Source organism: Mauremys reevesii, linkage group 11 (genome assembly GCF_016161935.1).
Source record: "Mauremys reevesii isolate NIE-2019 linkage group 11, ASM1616193v1, whole genome shotgun sequence".
Lineage (NCBI taxonomy): Eukaryota > Metazoa > Chordata > Testudines > Geoemydidae > Mauremys > Mauremys reevesii.
In genome coordinates this window covers 17,136,416-17,159,706 of record NC_052633.1, presented here as the reverse complement: position 1 = coordinate 17,159,706, position 23,291 = coordinate 17,136,416, and the positions used below count along the sequence as shown (strand labels likewise).

At 43.7% G+C, this 23,291-nt stretch overlaps 1 protein-coding gene across 12 annotated transcripts in view; it reads left to right on the top strand.

Annotated features, from left to right (window-relative positions):
* Positions 1 to 23,291, top strand: part of ADAM23 (ADAM metallopeptidase domain 23) — a 199,921-nt gene that overhangs the window by 31,325 nt on the left and 145,305 nt on the right. The window lies entirely within an intron of this gene.

Below are 23,291 nucleotides of genomic sequence, written 5' to 3'. Positions count from 1 at the left end.
AGGACCCGGGCAGTGTGAGTGCCACTGAAAATCAGCTCACATGCCGCCTTCGGCACCCGTGCCATAGGTTGCCTACCCCTGTACTAAAACATTCATGAAAGTTGGCAAGCTTGCCTAAGCTAGGTATTATAAATCTAGCTTTCTCTAAGAAAGAAAGGATATGTTCCTATTCATCAGTGCTGGAATATATTTGCATGTAAAGAGAAAAAATATAAATATACATTTAGTTTGGTTCCTCAGGAACATAGGCGCCGACTTCCTCTGTTCCCAGGAGGTGCTTGACCCCCCCCCCCCCTCCGCCCTAGAATCTGCCCCCACTCCACCCCTTCCACAAAGTTCAAACCCCGCCTCTTCCTGCCACCGCTCTGCCCCAGGCCCTTCCCCCACTCCACCCCTTGTGCCCTGCCCCTTCCTGCCCTCGCTGTGCCCCAGGCCCTGCCCCCACTCCACCTCTTTCCCCCAAGCTCCCACCGTCACCCTGCCTCTTCTCACCCCTGCTGTGCCCCTGCCCTGCCTCTTCCTGCTCCCTTCCCCCACCTCTTCCTGCTACTGGCTTCTCGCCCCCCCCCCCCGCACCTCCTGCATGCTGCTGAACAGTTGATCCGTGGCAGGTGGGAGGGCTGGGAGGGAGGAGGAGGAGCTAATTGGTGGGTCCGCTGATGGGCGGGAGGTGGGGGGAAGGGGAGGTGCTGATCCACGGGGCTGCTGGTGGATGCTGAGCACCCACTATTTTTTTCCGTGCGTGCTCCAGGGCTGCAGCATCCACAGAGTTGGCACCTATGCTCAGGAACCAAAACATAATATTTGCTGAGGACCCCAAAATCTCTTAGATATGAATTATGAAAAGTGTCTCAGTACATATACATTACGGTTGTTATCCTTTTCATTCTTAAGTGCTTTATATACAGTACAAGATTTAGTCCACCACTCAAAGTCATCTGTTTTGCAGAAGGTGGCAATCAGGAAGAAAACTGGCAAGTCACGTGCTGCATAACAGTAGTGGAAGAAATTTCCAGTATCTTTGGTTCCCACTTTGATCTTCCTGTCCTAGATGCATTTTGTCAGGCTACATTTTCTTTAGGAATTACCATTAAAATGGCAGTTCCTGATTATTACACAGATACCTGATTCATATCACTGTACTTTACTCTGTTCATCTACAACACTAGCTAAAGCTTAGGTTTGGCTTAGATTGTGACCAGGGACATTTCCTTCCGGTCTGTCTGGAATCCTGGATAGACCAGATATAAATAGCAGTAATTGATAAACGTTGCAGTTTTCAATTAAGGAATGTTTATTCTGAGCCTTAACCAGGTTAATAGTGTTCCATATATCTTCATAAAGGGCCAATTTGAGACAAATGTACTTAAAGTAAGGGATGATACAGGACTTAGTGCTACTTATATTTTAACTAATATTAAATTATGTGGTTTATCAGGACATTTGTAAGTTACTGAATTCAGTTGTTTAAAGACTATTCTTCATTAAGATTAAGGTGCCTTTTATCTTGGTACATAAGTGGCTGAAAAATTATGACATATATAAAAAGAACCAGATTTATTTTCTGCACCGATACACTGTGTGCAGGAGAGAAATGAGCAGGAGGAAGTTGTAATTGACTCCATGATTCTCAAGCTGCTTTGTCCCTATCTGTGCAATAAGGCTGCTCTAAGGTCCCTAAGGGTATGTCTACACTGCAGCTGGGAGTGTGCCTACCAGCTTAGTTAGACAGATGCATGCTAGCTCTGCTGGAGCTTGTGCGATTAACAAATAACATTGTGGATGTTGTGGCCTGGGCTAGCTGCCTGAGTACAAGCCTGCCGACCCCCAGGGTCCCCAGTTGGTGGCTAGACCATGCTGTCCCCTATGCTGCAGTGTTCTACACTGATATTTTTAGTGTGCTAGAAGGAGCAGAGTTAGTGTGTGTCTGTTTATACTGGCTGGGAGGCATGCTCCCATCTACAGTGTAGAAGTACCGTAAGGGATCAGACATGGAGAGAAAGTGAAGCAGAGCTCCCCTGTACGTTCTCTACTCAGTCATGTTCCTTCTCTTAATATCTATACTGAGGTTGGGGGGAAAGTGGGCTTTACTCCAACTGTGAATTCCCCTTTTCTGAGGGAATTCTCTGTTGGCCAGCTGTGGCTGTATTTTATCTGTTTTTTGCAAGGCTCGGGTGTTCAAAAGGGGACGGAATTGGAATGTAATTCTAGCCCAAATGCTGCTATTTCTCTGCATTCCCCTACAACTCGGGGCAATTCTCACAATAATGTTCATACTTTCTCAAGGTGTTTTGATGTTTACATTAGCTAATATTTACTAATTTTTGTATCGTTAATAACAAAAATGTCAAATTGTTTTCATATAAACATTTGAAAAATATGTAGGCTTTCCAAAGGGCCTAAATATTTTTAGTACACATTAATTGAATAGTAACTAAATATAATTATGAATATATAATAAATATAGTAAATGATCTGTCTAATTAAAGTTTTTAATGAAATATCAATTATTGACAGTTTCTTTAAAGTGCTACCAATTTTAATAACATTTTTCATTTGTTTCACCATAGAGAACATGCAATCAAATGGTATGAATGACTACTACTGTTTCTGTCTCTTCACTGTACTTTGCTATTTCACTGGGCCCCAAATTTGTACCAGAAAAGTATCGTATTGTGGCAAAAGATCGTAGGGATATTTTTTGAACTTAGATTCGGAACAGGAATTTTAAATCTGCTTACTGCACTTTAAATATGATTTAAAAATTCCACACAGGTGCCACGTATAATAGGACAATGACCCGTTGTCAGCAGTAGTTGTCATCAACTTGCCTTCCACATGCTGAATGCGTTAGCTGCTATTTTAGTTAACGGAAGATTGTTTTAAATACTGTTACAGAAAGAGAGATAGACAGTGTTCTACTTCATCTCATTTAAGGGAGGATATGTGGTTCAATGTAGAGGGCGCTAGAGTAATTGTATAAAGATCTGGTTCTGTCCTAGCTTTGCCATTGATTGATTGTATATTTGCGTTAAACTGAGACGCTTATATATTTCTTCATCCAGAAGTAGGTCCCAAGTTGTTCTTGTATCCATAAGGGACAGCAAATTAGACGCATTTTAGCTTCAACCTCCATATGTCCAGGTCTCTCTGTGCCTTTAGTTTTCCTATCTGTAAAATGGGGATAATAACGGTCACCACCATTGTGAAGGTGTTTTTTTTTTAAATATCTAGGTGAAATGTACTGTATAAATGTGTGTTATTTTTATTTATTTATTTAGACTTTCAGTGATAGTGTTGTAAACAGTCTTGTCTCATCTGTATTAGCAACCAAGCCTTTTAAACCCTGCAGGGGAGGGATAGCTCAGTGGTTTGAGCATTAGCCTGTTAAACCCAGGGTTGTGAGTTCAGTCCTTGAGGGGGCCACTTAGGAATCTGGGGCAAAATCAGTACTTTGTCCTGCTAGTGAAGGCAGGGGGCTGGACTCAATGACCTTTCAAGATCTCTTCCAGTTCTAGGAAATAGGATATCTCCATTAATTTTTAATTTTAATTGGGGGCCATGGCAGTAGCAAGTTAATTTCCTAGCATACAAGGGATCATATTGTTTGAGTTATATGTGAAAATGGCAATATAGGAACCCATTTATAATTGGTGTTTTATTTCATTGGTAGGTAAAACTAGAGATGTAAAACAGGTTTCATTAGAGACGCAGTTTTTGTATCATTCTGTTCACTACTTGCACTACCTCTAACATACCTCCCCGAATGTGTCAATATGTTGACATAAACTTGCCACTGTGAGACTCCTATAGTGCCAGTGTTTGCCACTGTGTGTACTGATACAGAAGGTGATGTCTGAGGAAAAAGAATAGTGGTATAAAAAAACCCTATTAAATCTGTGATGTGCAAAATTCTGTAAGCACTGCATAAAAAATGCATACGCAGCTTGTGCTGTCCTTGAGCATTTCAGCACATTTTAAAACAAAAATGAATCAGCAGAAATTAGTATTTTTCAACATTAAAGTATTGCTCTCTTCCTGATGTCCAGTTGAGGTCTTACTTTGGTCAGTTTGTCAGCAATATTAACAGTTTCTTATGGGGTAAAGATGTAAGTGTATCAAATATTGGGTTTACAGAGCAACAAACTGTGGCTTTTTAAAATTTGCTAGGTTACTATATTCCCATATCTATTTCTTATTGCTACTCAGGTCTTCTGCATGAGCTGTTTTGTTTTCAAAGGTGAACTGGAAGGCTTTTTATCTGCCCACAGCTGAATTAAGAGTTAAGTGTTTTCCCCGCAACTAAAGCATTACATGGAATTACATTTGTTAACATACTTTTCAACCTTTACACCTTCACCTTTAAAATGTGAAACAATGGCTGGAAAGCATATGAGGATGTCAGGAAGTGGGGCCAGGGGCTGTGAGGGACAGGCAGGATGAAGGACCAGAAGAGAGGAAAGAAAGCCCGGAGACATCTAGAGCCTTATGGGAGTTGATTAAGTACTGCAGTGTTTCAGCCACAGGAAGAGATCCCAGTGCATTATGAAATATAGAGAGTCTGGGCAGGGGAGTAGGAGCTTATACTGGAGGATAGTTGGAGGAAGGACAGTGAACTACAACTCACATGAGGCACCACAGTGGCTCAGGTGACTAGAGAGATTCATGTTGACCTAAAATAAAGCGTTTTGATTTAGGGCTGTCAAAACAAAAAGTTTTGATAGTTTGACTTCTTGTCCTGAATTGGGACAAAAGCTAATGTCAAAATATCAGTATTCCCTGCAGGCCAGAAATTCCAGTTTTAGATTAGCTCCATGTACCAATTTGCCTTTGTATCCAGAATACAAGTAAATGCTCTGGGACTAGATCATCAGCTGGTGAAAATCAATTTGCAGCTGAGATAAAATAAACTAGGTAACCACAAAATTTAGACTAACTAGCAACCAAAACAGAATAAACTGGTAACTGGAGTATCATGGGTATATAAATAACGCTATCTGTATTGCCACATTAGCAATTATATCTAAGCATCTAACTATACACAGACACTGCTGCATGCTGCACAAGTTTGTTTTAAGTTGACGAGGGGGGGCAAAGGAAGGAGGTAAATGCTTTTTTTGTTATGATTTACAGTGAATTAATTTTTATATTGTTAAGTGAGACTAGAGAAAGCAAATTCTCAGTTGGGAGGAAAGAGTCTTTGTTAAAATAGGTGTCTATTAGCATTGGGTAATATAGTAGAATTTAATCTCAATTTAATTATAATTTAATAAATAATTTAGAACATGTGTAAAAAGAACACTGAGTGTTGTTTGAATAAATCTTAATATAGGGAAAGTATTGGCCAAGAAATTGCTGCTTCTCTAAAGTGCGTAGAACTCTGTCACAAACCAAATGAGAATAGTGGTAAGAAGTGTTAATATTAATGCAAGGACTAGTAAACCATATGGACTAATCTCTCTTCAAGCTGATAGCCTGGATATTAATGGATGAGAGTGTGGCAGACCTAAGATCCAAGAGTTGTTGCCACAATCACAGCAAGTAATAGATACTATTTTATTATCAGGAAAGGTTTCAGAGTGGTAGCTGTGTTAGTCTGTATTAGCAAAAAGAACGAGGAGTACTTGTGGCACCTTAGAGACTAACAATTTTATTTGAGCATAAGCTTTCGTGGGCTAAAACCCACTTCATCAGATGCATGCATGTATTTTCCACTGCATGCATCTGATGAAGTGGGTTTTAGCCCACGAAAGCTTATGCTCAAATAAATTTGTTAGTCTCTAAGGTGCCACAAGTACTCCTCATTCTTTTTATTATCAAGAAAAAAACTGATTCCAGGATATGGAAAAATTCTTACAGTAAGGCAGAGAGAAATACCTTAATCCCATCAAGGAAAGGAATTCCAGAAATATTAGATTTCCTTCAGATAGATAGATATATTCTTGGGCCTAAACCATAAAGGTCCAATTAATAGCAATAACCCTTGTGATGGAGTCTGTTAGATCTTGTCTTTCTTCACTGGGGATATCCTTAGAACTGAGCCTGAGCACCCGAAGTATCATTAGCAGTGTACTAGGTTCTGTCAGATGACTTTATCTCATCTTCCTATCAGAAAGTTCCTGAAGGTTGCAAAGATATTCCGTGTACAGAAACTCATTCTAGTTTATAAGCCTTCAGTGTACCACTGTTTGAACTTGCCTGCTTTCCCTTTTATTAAAATTATCCTTTTTAATAGTAGCAAAATCATCCAAAAGCTTATCAAATAGGGAGCTCAGTCATTGGATCTATAGATTGAACTGTGCTTTATAAGTGATGTAAATTCCACAAGAACAAGTTGTAGTCTGAACATCCTTGGAATTCATACTTAAAGTAAACTCAGCTTTCCATGAGTCCAAGAAGAGAGAGCCATTTTTCCATCCCACTTTAGTGCATGAGGAGATAGATGATGGATGACGGAAGGGCTGTTAAATCAGTTTGAAGGAAACCAAGCACATCAGACAATTGGTAATCTTTTTCATCCAAGATGTAGAGACAGTTAAAGTTTCAGACTTGACCAGAGCATAATTGCTTCTGTGAATTGCACAAAAACACTGGCAAGCCCCTTTCTAAAGGAATTAAAAATTAGTTCACTGTGGTGGGGAAGCTCCTGTTGATGTATATGCTTTCCACAGCATCATCTAGTCTTCACATCTTTACAAGGCACATAAGTTGGGCCTGACTTAATTTTCATATGCAGCATTTAAGAGGAGGGTCCTACATGGTTGTGGAAGGTTGACAAGAAAATAAAGAAAAAGAGATAATAAGGAACACTATTATACTGCTTGTTTATTTATTCACATCCATGTTACAAGTATTGGTGAAAGATTTAGGCTAAAATTGTGCTAAAATGGTGACAACTCCCCCCCCACCCAACAAAATTTCACCTGAAAACGGTGGTGACTTTATTTTGCTTAACCTATGCCCCTCAAAATTTGCTTTTTTTGTGAAATTTGACAAAATGACTAATTTAAAATGTAAAACATGAATATTTCACCTTTTCTTAAAATGGATCTGTAATTTCCCCCTTGGAAATGGCTGTTCCTTGGAATAGGGCCATTTTTGAATGATAGATTTGCAAAATGGGTTCAATTTTATGCTCATAATGAAATATAAAAACTTATTTCAAGAAGTCGTCTTCCTTTTCTTGGAGAATATTTTGCCCATGTATACTTTACATGTGAAGGGAACATTTGCTGGTGCTTCAAGGAATGTCCCTGTGGGTGCTCCACTTTAGGTGTCTTGATGCCCAGCGCTTGTAATTGGAGATTTGTAGTAGCAGTGCCTCGATTGGCCACCCACGTGCGGCAGCTGTGTCGCGCTGTTCCGGGCAGCTACTTAGCATGCCCAGCCACCAGTGCCTCAGTTCCTTCTCTACCGCCTTTGGCTTGATTCAGAGCAACAGCAGCGCCCCTGTTTCGTAAATTGCTTATATTCACACTTTTATTGATCCCTTTTGTTTCCGTCCTTATTTACCCACAAACGCCCCACTTAATTTTGTTAACTACCCACCAGTAGCGGGGGAGGGGGGGGGGAAGTTATCTGTAACGGTGACTGAACTACGACTGTTTTATGTAGACCTGAACCGCCACAGGCATACCTGGTTCTCCTGGCTTTAAACGTTGCCTCACCTGCAGGCTATCAGTTCCTGTATTGGATGGTCTCACTCAGTGCATCCACTGTCTCGGGGAAACCCATGAACCACAGAAGTGTCCACACTGCAAGAAATTATCTGCCAGGACACTGAAAGCCAGGGACCTCCAACTAAAATGATTAATGATGGAGAAATCCCTCAGTTAGCCTCTGACCCAGAGTCCGGGATTCCTCCTGGCTAACAGTTTCCAGCAGCAGCCTCAGACAAGGGGTCCACCCAAACCGTGTCTAGGGACCCTACACCTAAGAAGGTCACCAAACATTGGTCACAGTTATCACCTCAGAGATCCCCATAAAAAGAAGCGGTCTCCTGGGAAAAAATGTGCCGAGTACCGATGGCACTGAGAACCTCGGCCCGAGAGGCATTCGGAACATCTGGTACCGAGACATCCTGAGGAGCCGAGACACCGACGCGGCCAGGCCCTCACTCAGGTGCACGAGCTAAAGTTAAGCTCCCTAGCTCAGCACCAACAGTGCCGAAGAATGCCTCAGCATTGGCTAGTGTAATGGCGCCACCTGCTGCATATACACAGCTTAACAAGACCTCGGCACCGTCAGAGCATACTATGCTGTCATCCATGGCACTGAGCTTCCCAGTACCGCAACCCTTCACCAGACAGGAGGACCTGACAATCTCCTCCACACCGGGAACCCTTCTGTTCAGCACCGACGGCACCCCAGTCAGGCAAGGACCGAGCCGAATAGGCACTCCTATTGGATCTGCACCCCCACTATCCAGTGATGAGGACGGAGAGGATGACTTGAGCCTTTATACCCCTCGTCATCCCTCTCCGAAACCTGAACCCTTTCACCTACAACTACCTATGCAAGGGAAAAGCTGGGAAACACAACCATGGATGCCACTGCCCGTTGTTATGTCACCCAGTTGGCCATACTGGGACCCATCGGCAATCTATAGAGCCCAGAATCTTAACCCCCCCCAAACTACCAGCATCATGAGCCACCTGGTCCCCTTCACTCACAAACCCACCACCACCAGAGGTGCAGGAGAAAGAGGGAGAGGAGCAGGAAGAGGCTCCTGAAAGTGATACACTGCCACCCACTCATATTTCATCCTCGTCCCTGGACGAAATAATTATGCCCCAGCCTCCCACCACAGGAGATGACTTCAAGTCCTTCCAGGACTTATTCAAAAGAGTTGCAGAATCCCTGGACATCTCTTTAGCAGAGCTGCCAGAGACCCAGCACAAACTTACTGACATCTTTCAGGCATTCCCATCAGCAAAAATAACTCTGCCCATCAACGTTGCTATAATGGATCCTGCAAAGATAATATGGCAGACAGCTCTTATTGTCTCACCCTCCTGTAAACACTCGGACAGAAAATATTATGTACCAGCGAAAGGGCTGAGTTCTTATTTATTCACCCGGCTCCAAATTCACTAGTCATAGAGGCAGTAAACCAAAGGGGAAAACAGCACCAGTCAGAAACCACCCCTTATGACAACAACTGGAAAAGGCTTGACCTCTTTGGATGCAAAGCCTATTCCTTGGCCTCACTGCAATTTTGCATAGCAAACTACTCCACTCTGTTGGCGAAATACACTTACATCTTGTTTAATAAAATGACATCCTTTATTGAACAAATGCCAGAGGAAGCGAAGGAACAATACAAAGCCAACGTTGCAGAGGGCTGCTTAATCGGCAAAACAGCCCTGCAGGCCTCTCTCGATTCCACTGACAGGGCAGCTCATTCTATCGCCACGTCCATGGTCATGCATCGAGCATCAGGGCTCCACCTCTCTCTGGATTCCCTAGGGAAGTACAAGCCACAGTTGAGGACGTGCCCTTTGAGGGCCAAAAACTATTTAAGGGCACTGATGCATCTCTTCATACCTTAAAGGACTCGTGAACAACCTTGAAGACAGGGCGGTGCATACCCTCTCTGCATTGAGGCACTACACCTATGGTAATGGTGCATATCCAACAAAATAGACATTTCTGCAGCTTACCTGCCAGGACTTCAGAATACCACGGCAGACCAGCTGAGTGTGAGATGGACTACCCAACTCTCGTGACCATATTCAACTGGTGGGGGTTCCCTACTATAGATTTATTCTCAATGGCTCACAATACTAAATGCCTCAGTATTGCTCCCGAGTGGGGCTCGGTGACCTCTCCCTGGGCAATGCCCTCCTTACAAAATGGGAGGCACCACTGATGTTTGCGTTCCCCCCCGATTCCTCTATTGAGCCGGGTGCTACACAAAATGAGACAGGACGAGGCCAGGGTCATACTTATTGCACTCACATGGCCCAGGCAAATGTGGTTCCCATACCTGAGACAGATGGCGGTGCAACCTCCTCAAACCGTTTCGCTACTTCCTTACCTCCTGACACAGGATGCCAGACATGTCAATTACCCCAACCTAGCGGGAGGACATGTTCATCGAGATAATGAACATCTCAGGGACAGCTGTCACAGAACTCACAGCCTGGAGGATTTCACTGTCTGAGAAGTTAGACATGGATATGGAGAGCAGGAAAGCATCCCAGGAGCATGAGTATGCAACGCAGGATGAGATGCTTCGCATTATGAGGGACCAATCAGACACGTTGAGGCATCTGGCTGAGAAGCAGGAGGCTAGAGTCCCTCTGCAGCCCCTGCTGAACAGCCAGCGTGCATCATCCGGCTCACAACCTGTCTCCCCAAATGTTCAATGAGGGTGTGGGGGAAAAGTCCATTATCCCTTACACTCAAATCAGGGGGACGGTACAAGGAGCAGAAGGCACCCATTCACAGACTTTTGATGGAAATGTGGCCTTTGGCTTGTCATTAAAGAGTGATACTTTAACTGAGTAGAAAATGACTTCAGTAATGTTTTTAGCTAATATCCTCTCCTTTTATACTCCAAGTCCTCTAGCCTTAGGAACCCTAACCCTAGGGCGGGAAGCCCTATTCATAGGAACCCTAACCCTAGGGCGGGGTGCCCTACCCATAGGAACCCTAACCCTAGCTACAACTGCCCTAGTCTTAGGAACCCTAACCCTACTCCAAGTACCCTACGCATAGAAACCCTAATCCTAGGGCAGGGCGCCCTACCCATAGGAACCCTAAACCTAGCTCCAAGTGCCCTACCCTTAGCAACTCTAACCCTAGGGCGGGAAGCCCTACCCTTAGGATCCCTAACCCTAGCTCCAAGTGCCCTACCCTTAACAACCCTAACCCTAGGGCGGGAAGCCCTAGCCATAGGAACCCTAACCCTAGCTCCAAGTGCCCTACCCTTAACAACCCTAACCGTAGGGTGGGAAGCCCTACCCTTCGGAACCCTAACCCTAGGGCAGGAAGCCCTACACATAAGAACCCTAACCCTACCTCAAGTGCCCTACCCTTAGGAACCCTAAACCTAGGCCGGGAAGCCCTACACATAAGAACCCTAACGCTAGGGTGGGGTGCCCTACCCATAGGAACCCTAACCCTAGCTACAACTGCCCTAGTCTTAGGAACCCTAACCCTAGGGCAGGAAGCCTTACCCTTAGGAACCCTAACCCTAGCTCCAAGTGCCCTACCCATAGGATCCCTAACCCTAGGGTGGGAAGCCCTACCCATAGGAACCCTAACCCTAGCTCCAAGTGCCCTACCGATTGGAACCCTAATCCTAGGGTGGGGTGCCCTACCCATAGGAACTCTAACCCTACTTCCAATTGCCCTACCCATAGGAATCCTAACACTAGCTCGAAGTGCCCTACCCTGAGCAACCCTAACCCTAGTGCGGGAAGCCCTACCCATAGGAACCCTAACCCTAGCTCTAAGTGCCCTACCCATAGGATCCCTAACCTTAGCTCCAAGTGCTCTATTCATAGGAACCCTAACTCTAGGGTGGGGCGCTCTACCTATAGGAACCCTAACCCTAGGGTGGGGGGCCCTACCCATAGGAACCCTAATCCTAGCTCCAAGTGCCCTACCCATAGGAACCCTAATCCTAGGGCAGGGCGCCCTACCCATAGGAACCCTAACCCTAGCTCTAGTGCCCTACCCTTAGCAACCCTAACCCTAGGGCGGGAAGCCCTATCCATAGGAACCCTAACCCTAGCTCCAAGTGCCCTACCCATAGGAACCCTAACGCTAGGGTGGGAAGACCTACCCATAGAACCGAAACCATAGCTCCAAGTGTGCTAACCCTAGGAACCCCAACCTTAGGGCGGTCTACCCTACCCATAGGAATGCTAACCCTAGCTCCAAGTGCCCTACCCTTAGCAACCCTAACCTTAGGGCGGGCTACCCTAACCATAGGAACGCTAACCCTAGCTCCAAGTACCCTACCCTTAGGAAACCTAACTCTAGCTCCAAGTGCCCTACCCTTCAGAACCCTAACCCTAGGGTGGGAAGTCTAACCCATAGGAATCCTAACCCTAGATCCAAATGCCCTACCCTTAGGAACCCTAACCCCAGCTCCAAGTGCCCGACCCATAGAATCCCTAAACCTAGCTCCAAGTGCCCGAAGCATAGAATCCCTAAACCTAGCTCCAAGTACCCTACCATTAGGAACCCTAACCCTAGAGCGGGAAGTCCTACCCATAGGAACCCTAACCCTTGCTCCAAGTGCCCTACCATTAGGAACCCTAACCCTAGAGCGGGAAGTCCTACCCATAGGAACCCTAACCCTAGCTCCAAGTGCCCTACCCATAGGAACCCTAACCCTAGCTCCAAGTGCCCTACCCTTAGCAACCCTAACCCTAGGGCAGGAAGCCCTATCCATAGGAACCCTAACCCTAGCTCCAAGTGCCCTACCCATAGGAACCCTAACCCTAGCTCCAAGTGCCCTACCCTTAGCAACCCTAACCCTAGGGCAGGAAGCCCTATCCATAGGAACCCTAACCCTAGCTCCAAGTGCCCTACCCATAGGAACCCTAACCCTAGCTTCAAGTGCCCTATCCATAGGAACCCTAACCCTAGCTTCAAGTGCCCTATCCATAGGAACCCTAACCCTAGCTCCAAGTGCCCTACCCATAGGAACCCTAACCCTAGGGCGGGAAGTCCAACCCATAGGAACCCTAACCCTAGCTTCAAGTGCCCTATCCATAGGAACCCTAACCCTAGCTCCAAGTGCCCTACCCTTAGGAACTCTAATCCCGGCTCCAAGTGCCCTACCCATAGGAATCCTAACCCTAGCTCCAAATGCCCTACCCTTAGGAACCCTAACCCCAGCTCAAAGTGCCCGACCCATAGAATCCCTAAACCTAGTTCCACGTGCCCTACCATTAGGAACCCTAACCCTAGGTCGGGATGTCCTACCCATAGGAGCCCTACCCCTTGCTCCAAGTGCCCTACCCTTGGGAACCATAACCCTAGGCAGGAAGCCTTACCCAGAGGAACCCGAACCGTAGCTCCAAGTGTCCTACCCTTGGGAACCCTAACCCTAGGGCGGGAAGCCCTATCCATAGGAACCATAACCCTAGCTCCAAGTGCCTTACCCATAGGAACCTACCGTAATCCTAGGGCGGGGTGCCCTACCCATAGGATCCCTAACCGTAGCTCCAAGTGCCCTACCGTTAGGAGCCCTAACCCTAAGGTGGGAAGCCCTACCCATAGGAACCCTAACCCTAGTTCCAAGTGCCCTACCCTTAGGAACTCTAACCCTGGGGCGGGGTGCCCTACCCATAGGAACCCTAACCATAGCCCCAAGTGCCCTACCATTAGGAACCCTAACCCTAGGGCGGGAAGCCCTACCCATTGGAACCCTAGCCCTAGCTCCAAGTGCCCTACCCTTAGGAACTCTAACCCTAGGGCGGGAAGTCCTACCCATAGTAACTCTAACCCTATGGCAGGGCGCCCTACCCATAAGAACCCTAATTGTAGCTCCAAGTGCCCTACCCATAGGATCCCTAACCCCGGCTCCAAGTTCCCTACCCTTAGGAACCCTAACCCCAGCTCCAAGTACCCTACCCATAGGAACTCGAACCCTAGGTCCTAGTGCCCTGCCCATAGGAACCCTAACCGTAGGTCGGGGCACCCTACTTATAGGAACTCTAACCCTAGCTCCAAGTGTCCTAACCTTAGGAACCCTAACCTTAGGGCGGGCCGACCTGAGCATAGGAACCCTATCCCTAGCTCCAGGTGCCCTACCCATAGGAACCCTAACTCTTGTTCCAGGTGTTCTAGCCTTAGTATCATTTTCTTAAATTATATAAATAAAAGGAGTTTGACTTTTCATTTTACGTGAATAAAGTATTTGTGTGCAATCTGTGATCTGTAGTGTATACTTATCTAGTTTTCTTATGTATGTATGTTGTCAGGAACAGATTACGGCAGAGTTTTCTCTTAGTATTTTTTTCATCCAGCATTAAAGGACTTCTCTGTTTTTACTCTGCAGTTCAAGGATAGTGCTCTTCGTTAATTTGTATTGTATTGTGCTAGCAGAACCATATGAGCAGACTTAATTTTCTATTGTAAGCTAGTGGGAGGGATGTAGGAGGCTAAACCAGAAGTGATCAAAAAACATTTAAGTAAAAATGTCTGTCCTCTTTGAACATTTTATTGATGAGGTGAGAGTGTTGTCATTGTTGTGCTGCACCACTAGCCTTTGCCTGGCATAGACAGGCATTGGCTGACAGTCTGACACCAGCATCTAAAAATGAAATGTCCCGTGTGCTATAAGCTCAGATCAAACTGGAACCAGTGCCAAAAGGATCTTTCCAAGCTGGAATTGGTCTGGGAAAACGCATGTACAACAGCACAGAATCTTTTATGTATTCTAACTATCTAAAAGTGTTTTAAAAACCACAACACTTGCACTCTCTTTAAAACAACTGTTTAGGTTAGAATGAGGTTTTAAACAAACCTTGGTCATGAGGAGGTTCTTATCCCGTCACCTATCTGTGGTAAACAAGGCACTGAGATGATGGAGGACCAGATGGTCCTCTTAGGTCTAAACGTTTGCTGCTGTGAGGAGGTTATTGTCTTTGTCCTAATGGGCATTACTTCCCAGATGGTTCCAAAGCTGTGCTGGGGGTGTTTTGTACCAGCATGAATATGCAAAGGTAGCACTCTAGAATAATTTCAGTTAGTGATTAAATAGCCTTTCTTTCTGTAGCATTTGCAATATTCCTTCAAAATGTTCTTAAAATTTGTGACTTCAAAACAACATATTCCAGTAGAACAGTTTTTGACTTGCTTCCACCTGTTTGTTCAACATATTTGCTAAGCAGTGTTATGAGAAGTATAAAATAGATTGATGACAGTGATTTGGGGTTTGCTTTCAGATAAGAATGTACAACTGGGTTATCCAGAGCATTGAGGTACACATGAGCAGATGCCAATACTTCTGTCATATTGGAAACATTTTCTACCACTTTTTTGATGCATTGTTTATTTGCCAAATTCTTGACCAGAGGGTACCTGGGTTATCACCTCAGAAAAGACTACTGTTTTTTTTGGGAGACTCAAGCCCTCTTTTTTTTCCCTCTAAGCGCCTGTCTCCCCCCCGCTCCCCCCTTTCTTCCCTTCCCTCACCTGGCCCTCTTCCACTGCTCTTAGTAGTCCTTTCTGTAAGCTTAGACGGAGAGAGTCTAAGAGCTGTCTCCCAGGGCCCTACCAGCTGCCTACACTATCACCCCTGCTTTGCTGAGACTGATTGCTTGATCATCACATTCATATATCTTTTCTCGGCACAGTAAATGGAAAACATGGTGCAAAGTGTGCCTTTCACATTTTTCACTGAGATTTTATTTTTTGTAGCAAATTCTGAAACTGGTGATGAATGTGAAAACAATATACTGTTAGCTCTGGGGTCTGAATCAGTGTGTAATGCATCAGCTTAGGTGGCACGTTCTTTGAGTAATGCTGTGGAAAATTTAAAGAGTTACTGTTGACCGTGCACACGCTTATAACACTAATGATTCAGTTTTCCCTCTAATTTTAATGAATTCCTTTATTGAGCATATGAGTAAGTTATTTCAGATGCTGTGTCTGTATATGCAACTGCTAAGCAGCAAGAACTTTTCATATTTTGAAAGACTAGAAGACCTTTCTGCAAGGTGAGCTCTCTCAGATTTCACTTTGGCAGAGCTTCTTTGCCTTAGTCAGTTTTATGGGGCGTTTGAACTGAACAAAATGTACTGTAAAGAGGATAGCTAATAAACAAGTGCCTTCATATTATGTGATACAAAGTAAAGAAGTCTGAGTTAGATACATTATTATTAATATTACTGCTAATATTTGAAATAAAATTAGAAATGTGGTGTGGCTTGAAGTGTGACTGAAATTCAGATCCACTCATAAATACGGTGCTCTGAAGTTGATTATCTTTTTTTAAATTGATTTGCACGTTTTTGCCCATAATTCATTTTTGTGGCTGGCATTGTACTTGGTCTCCGCTAGAAGGTTGAGTTTCAGAGGTTTGAGTTTGGTGAAGATGGAAAAAATATCCTAATGTTTTAGAAACTATAACCATGCTTCTTGGAACAAGGCTACAGCAAAAACAGCTTGAAATTTGGATAGACACAATTCTCATTGGTTTGAAGAAAATTAATTTTGATTTAGCAAAGTTATAATCATTAGAAAACTGCATACTGAACATCCGCAGTACAAACCTTCTATATGTGCATAAATTCACAACACGTTTTTACAGATACAGGCCTTGATCCTGCAAAGACTTTGTGCCTTGTCCCAATGATGTCATTGTGCCCAAGTCTTTGCCGGATTGGAGCTATAGTCAGGTGTACATCTGTAGGTACAAAGACTTATAAGATTTGCTGGTTTTGCCCAAGGGTGAAAGGGAGTGGATGGTTTTCTAAAAAAATATGCTCTAGTTCAACCACAGCTATTGGACATGAAGCAGGAATTAATTCAAAAGGTCCTGTGTTATACAGGAGATCAGACAAGTGATCACAGTGGTTTCTTCTGGCCTTGAAATCTATAAAACTATGAAATGCATTCCTGCGCTGAGGGCTTGCACGAGTCCTGTGCTATATACCGTTAAGTTCTGCTTAAGTTTGCATAGTCTTTTTGTGCTAGACCTCCTCACAGGATGAATTTAACTCAAGGTGAATAGTAGTAGAGAAAAGAACTTTCAAATCCTGCTGACAAAGCCAGCAAACAGTAATCTGATGACCTTCAGATTTTATAATTTATTCCTTTTTCTACCTTCCCCCCTGAAAAAACATAGGAAATTTGAATGGAAAAATAAATAGAAACCTACTGGTAATTCTGCAAGATTAAGTATCAGAAGGGTAGCCGTGTTAGTCTGGATCTGTAAAAGCAGCAAAGAGTCCGAGGCACCTTATAGACTAACAGACATACTGGAGCATAAGCTTTCGTGGGTGAATACCCACTTTGTCAGATGCATCCGACGAAGTGGGTATTCACCTACGAAAGCTTGTGCGCCAATACGTCTGTTAGTCTATAAGGTGCCACAGGACTCTTTGTTGCTTCTGCAAGATTAAGCATTCAAAAGTCAAGAAGCGTCAAAATTGGTCTTTGTTCAAATATACACGTAATGTATTACTCCTTTGTTGTTAATGTATCCTGTAAAATATATAGGATGTGCAAACTGGCTATATTAATACTATTGTAGCAAGATTAATTTTATAACTTTTTACTTTCGAGTTTTTAATATAACTAATGCTGGGGCTTGGGTTTTTTTACACACTTAATAAGTACATGTTCAGAGTGTGGTGTGTGTACTTCTGTGTGTGTGTATGTATGGCACTTCAGGGAGTCTCAGCTTTAGATAATAAAATTCCCTATCTCGTGTAGTTCATGAGTCCAGTTCTACAAGCCCTCTGCAAAACTTTCATTTACTTCAGTGGAAGTTCCACATGCAAGGAGCTAAATGCTCCCTATATTTACCCAGACTAATTAGACTGGACAATTATTTTCCTTTGCCTTTGGTAGGGTTTATAACTGTGATGTGGCGGTGTAAAGAAGCTTGCTTCTCAATTACTGAGTCCAGCCAATAATTAAAAAAAAAAAAGAAAAGAAAGGAAAACAACAGTCTTATTTAAGAGATTGTATAATACTCAAATTCTATTACAATTCAATCTACCTTCCCTTAATGATTCATTTCCATAATTGCTTTGGTATCTTTGTTTCAGTTTTAACAGTAATGTTTGATGTTGTTATATATACATTATAACTCTAATGCTAAGTATGGGAGCAAACTTAATTTATACCCGGATTATGCAAATATTTATGCATGTATTTAACTTTTATGCTCTGTGAATAGCCCTCAAAGACTTTAATAAGAACCAATTTTCTTTGAAAATGGTGCAGCCAATGACTACTTTTTAGGGAGATTTATCCATATGAAAAATTGAAAAAGAATCCAAAGATGAGCAAGATTCTAATAAAAAAAAATTCCAGTGGGAGTTATTTTGTATGACTTCTAACATAAACATTGTATGACCAATTTTTGTTCAGCTGTGCATAAAAACTGACAGTTTTCAGGCCAAATGAATTTTCCTAATCAAAATTAGAGGAGTTAAAAATAGGGCTTATAATAGAACTTGTAACTAAACTAAACTAAACTAAAAGTTGGAGCCATGACCATGGTGCCAACTGTAGGTATGTCTGAGTATATATAAAATACCATATTTACAGATAACCTGCTGGTAAACTGAGGATTGTTATGATATAATTTTGTAGGCTGTTGAAAATCTATTACCTAGAATGCCTGTACCTGCCTTTCAAGGCCTAATTTACTTGGGCTGGGAGGACTTATTTTTCAGGCTGGAGAAAATTGTGTGTCAGAGAACTAGTGCCCCACCCACACAAATCTTACCTTCCTCACAATTTATAGGAGTGGCTCTGAATTCATCTTGCTAAATCTGACACATTTTGGATTTAGAGTCATAGCGTCAGAAAGAGGCTGGACACCTCGGAGATACTACAAAAATAATACCAGAGTCAGCCTCATAAGTAGGCTTTGGTGTTGCTAGGGCATCTGAGGAAAATGTGAATATGTTTCCAGTACAGCAAGGGTCCTAAGACATTCTCGTAAGTAAAATTGTTCTAAATATTCCATCTGGGGTTACTAATGGAGGGAATTTGATGGTATTGATTTCCTTCAGAGTTGTTAAGGTGGCTTCTTATTGTATTGGTAAGGAAAGTGGGCATTATTTTTCAGGAATAGGAAATCAGCCAAGGGCTACTACCAAAGTAAATTATGGGAACTGTCTCAGAATCTGGCGTGGGCATTGACAACAGGGTCAAGTCAATTTTTTCTCTCTCTCAAACATAAATACTCTATTAACCTTAATGAAATAAAGATAATAGAAAAAGAAAATTAAAAGAGTAGAGACAGCATCCATTTCTATTGTTCATTTGACTCTTGTTCCACTAGTGAAGAGATGTAACTGTTTAAATCTGGAAGAATGAGTCTAATCTGCAAAACCAGGGAAGACTATAGGGAGTGTGACTTAGTGGTTAGAGCACTGGACTGGGAATCAGGGTTCTATTCCTGACTTTGCCACTGGACTTCTGAGTGATCTTGGGCAAATCGCTTCACCTCTCTGTGTCTCAGTTTTTGCATCTATAAAATGGGGAAAGTTGTACTAACCTCTTTTGTAAAGTGCTCTCAGATCTATTGCTGAAAACTGCTATATAAGAGCTTTGTATTATTCAACATGTCTAATAAATAGGGCTGTCAAGCGATTAAAAAAATTAATCGCGATTAATTGCGTGATTTAAAAGAAAATACCATTTATTTAAATATTTTTGGATGTTTTCTACATTTTCAAATAGATTGATTTCAATTACAACACAGAATACAAAGTGTACAGTGCCCAGTTTATATTTATTTTTATTACCAATATTTTCACTGTAAAAAAAACAAAATAAATAGTATTTTTCAATTCCCCCATTGCAAGGATTGTAGTGCAAGGTCTTTATCATGAAAGTTGAATTTACAAATGTGGAATTATGTAAAAAACTCCTGCATTTAAAAATAAATCAGTGTAAAACTTTAGCACCTACAAGTTCACGGAGTCTTACTTCTTGTTCAGCCAATCGCTCAGACAAACAAGTTTGTTTACATTTGCAGGAGATAATGCTGCCCGCTTCTTGTTTACAGTGTCATCTAAAAGTGAGAACAAGCGTTCACATGGCACTACTGTAGCCAGCGTCACAGATATTTATGTGCCAGATGCTCTAAAGATTCATATGTCCCTTTATGCTTCAGTGACCATTCCAGACGACATGCGCCCATGCTGATGACAAGTTCTGCTCAACAACGATCCAAAGCAGTGCGGACCAGCACATGTTCATTTTCATCGTCTGAGTCAGATGACACCAGCAGAAGGTTGCTTTTCTTTTTTGGTGGTTTGAGTTCTGCAGTTTCCCCATCGGAATATTGCTCTTTTAAGACATCTGAAAACATGCTCCACATCTTGTCCCTCTCAGATTTTGGAAGGCACTTCAGATTCATAAACCTTGGGTTGAGTGCCGTAGTTATCTTTAGAAATCTCACACTGGTACCTTCTTTGCATTTTGTCAGTGTTCTTAAAACAAACAATATGTGCTGGGTCATTATCTGAGACTGGTATAACATGAAATATATGGCAGAATGCGGGTAAAACAGAGCAGGAGACATACAATTCTTCCCCAAAGAGTTCAGTCACAAATTTAATTAATGCATTATTTTTAACGAGCGTCATCAGTAGGGAAGCAGGTCCTCTGGAAAGGTGGCTGAAGCATGAAGGGGCATATGAATGTTTAGCATATCTGGTACGTAAATACCTTGCAATAGTGGCTACAAAAGTGCCATGGGAATGCCTATTCTCACTTTCGGAGGACCTGGAACAGGACTTTACATCACGGGAAGTAGAGGCCAGACTTACAAAGACCAAAAACACAGCCCCAGGAGAAGATGGCATTCGCTACAACTTCCTGAAAAAATGAGACCCCAGTTGCCAGGTACTAATTGCCATTTTCAACTAATGCAAACAGTTCCCCGGTACTCCCAGCTCCTGGAAGAAGTTAGTGACGGTGCTTGTCTACAAGAAAGGCGAGAGAGACGACCCCAACTGGAGACTCATCTCTCTTTGTTCCACCCTGTACAAACTGTATGCCAGCTGCCTCATGGCTAGGATCACAGACTGGTCAGTGAACGGAGGAGTCGTCAGCTCCATCCAGAAAGGCTTCATGTCATGCGAAGTCTGCTACGAACACAACTTTGTCCTTCAGACTGCCATCCACACGGCCAGGCGGGCACGGAGGCAACGTGCCATAGCATGGCTTGACCTGGCTAATGCTTTTGGATTGATGCCCCACCAGCACATTTTTGCTGTGCTGCGAGAGTCTGGGATACCTGAAAACGTTCTCCAACTGGTCCGGGAACTGTATGAAGGCTGCACCACCACCTTCTGCTCCATGGAAGGAGAGACGCCTGGAATTCCTATCCATAGCAGCGTGAAGCAAGGCTGCCCCCTGAGCCCCATCATTTTCAGCTTAGCCATGGAGCTGCTCATTCGAGTGACCTCCAGCAGTCTAGGCGGTTTTAATCTATATGACAACAAAATGAATATCCTGGCCTACGCAGACAATCTGGTCCTGATTGCAGACAACCCAGAGAGTCTCCAGCAAATGCTTGACATCACCAGACAGGCTGCCAACTGGATGGAACTCTGCTTCAAATCCAGGAAGTGTGCATCCCTTTATATCGATGGCAGTAGAAGGGACTCAGTTCAGGAGATGCCGTTTCAGATCCAGGGTGAACCCATGATCTTCCTTGAGATCTCAGGGGCAGTCAGGGGACGGGGAATGGGGGCATTGGATAGGGTGTGGAAGGCCCAGGGGATCTGTCAGGGGGTGAGGGGGGTGGCTAGGGGTTGAGGCAGTCAGGAGACAGGGGCGTTGGATAGTTGGTGGGGTCCTGTGGGGTGATTAGGGGACAGGAGGGACTCTGGAGGAGGTGGTCAGAGGACAAGAAGCATGGGCGGTTGGATGGGTCGGGAATTCTGGGGATCCTGTCAGGGGGCAGGGAGTGGTTGGATGGACATGGGAGTCCTGGAGGTCTGTCTGGGGGCGGCGGTGTGGCTAAGGGTCGGGGCAGTCAAGGGACAGGTAGTGGGTAGAGTCGCAGGGAGGCAGTTATGGGGGCGGGGACCTTGGGAGGGGCAGTCAGGAGACAAGGAACACGGAGGCTTAGATAGGGGGTGGGGTTCTGGGGGGCAGTTAGGGGTAGGGTCCCAGGAGGGGGCAGTCAGGGGACAAGAAGCAGGGGGGTTGGGAGTTCTGAGGGGGATGGGAAGTGGGAGGGAGTGGATCGGGGCAGGGCTCCCTGGGTGCACACCCTAATGAAATGTGCTACGCACGCCTATGCTTGGCTGATGTGGCAACTCATGGTGTCAGACGCCATCAGATGGTCGAGGGACATCTACATAGAACACATCACCGGACGTCGGCAATACCAGAAGGGATGAGCTGGAGTGCCGATGAGAAGCGCAGTCAGGAAAGTAACTGAAATACTTTTCTCATGGATTGTTTTTCTAAATGGACAACCTACTCTAAATTCTCAATTACTGAGGGACAATCCAGGGCTGCCCAGAGGGTGGGGCAAGTGGGGCAATTTGCTCTGGTCCCCGCGAGCCCTGGCCCGGTGGTGGTCTGGGTCTTTAGCGGCATTTTGGCGGCGGGGGGCCCTTCAGCACTGTTGAAGACCCGGAGCGACTGAAGGGCCCCCCGCTGCTGAAATGCTGCCGAAGACCCGGACCGCCGCCAAGTACAAGCGGAGCAGCTCCCCCGCTTTGCCCCAGACCCCCTGAATCCTCTGGGCGGCCCTGGGACAATCTTCATTCATTGATATATTTTGCTTTCCACAACCAAATCTCTGTACAACTTTTCATGAGTGATGTATCTGAGTATTTGGATTCTAATATCTAAACTGTATTGTTAAATCTGTTCACCTAAATTTGGGTTATTGCTGATTATGTACTCTATGTATCATATTACTTTTCAAAACAAACTTTGTATTTGTGTATAATCTAAGCACTATGCCCAGATGTATAGACTCTTTTCTCAATGTGTATTATATACTTTTTTAAACATTAGCTTTAATAGAATTTTTATATCTGTCATGTAAATACCTTGCAATGCCAGCTACGAAAGTGCCATGTGAACGCCTGTTCTCACTTTCAGGTGACACTGTAAATAATAAGCGAGGAGCATTATGTCTCTACATGTAAATGAACTTGTTTGTCTTCACAACTGGCTGAACAAGAAGTAGGACCGAGTGGACTATGGGCTCTAAAGTTTTATTTTGCTTTGGTTTTGAGTGAAGTGATGTAACAAAAAAAAATCTACATTTGTAAATTGCACTTTCATGATAGAGATTGTAGTACAGTACTTGTATGAGGTGAATTGAAAAATACTATTTCTTTATCATTTTCAGAGTGCAAATATTAGTAATAAAAATAATAATATAAAGTGAGCACTGTACACTATGTATTCTGTGTTCTAATGGAAATCAATATATTTGAAAACGTAGAAAAAACATCCAAAAATATTTCACTTGGTATTCTATTGCTTAACAGTGCAATTAAGACTGCAATTAACTCAAAACATTAATTGTGATTAATCGCAAGTTAACTGTGATTAATCAACAGCCATTCTAATAAATAATAATAATAGGGTTGAGAACATGT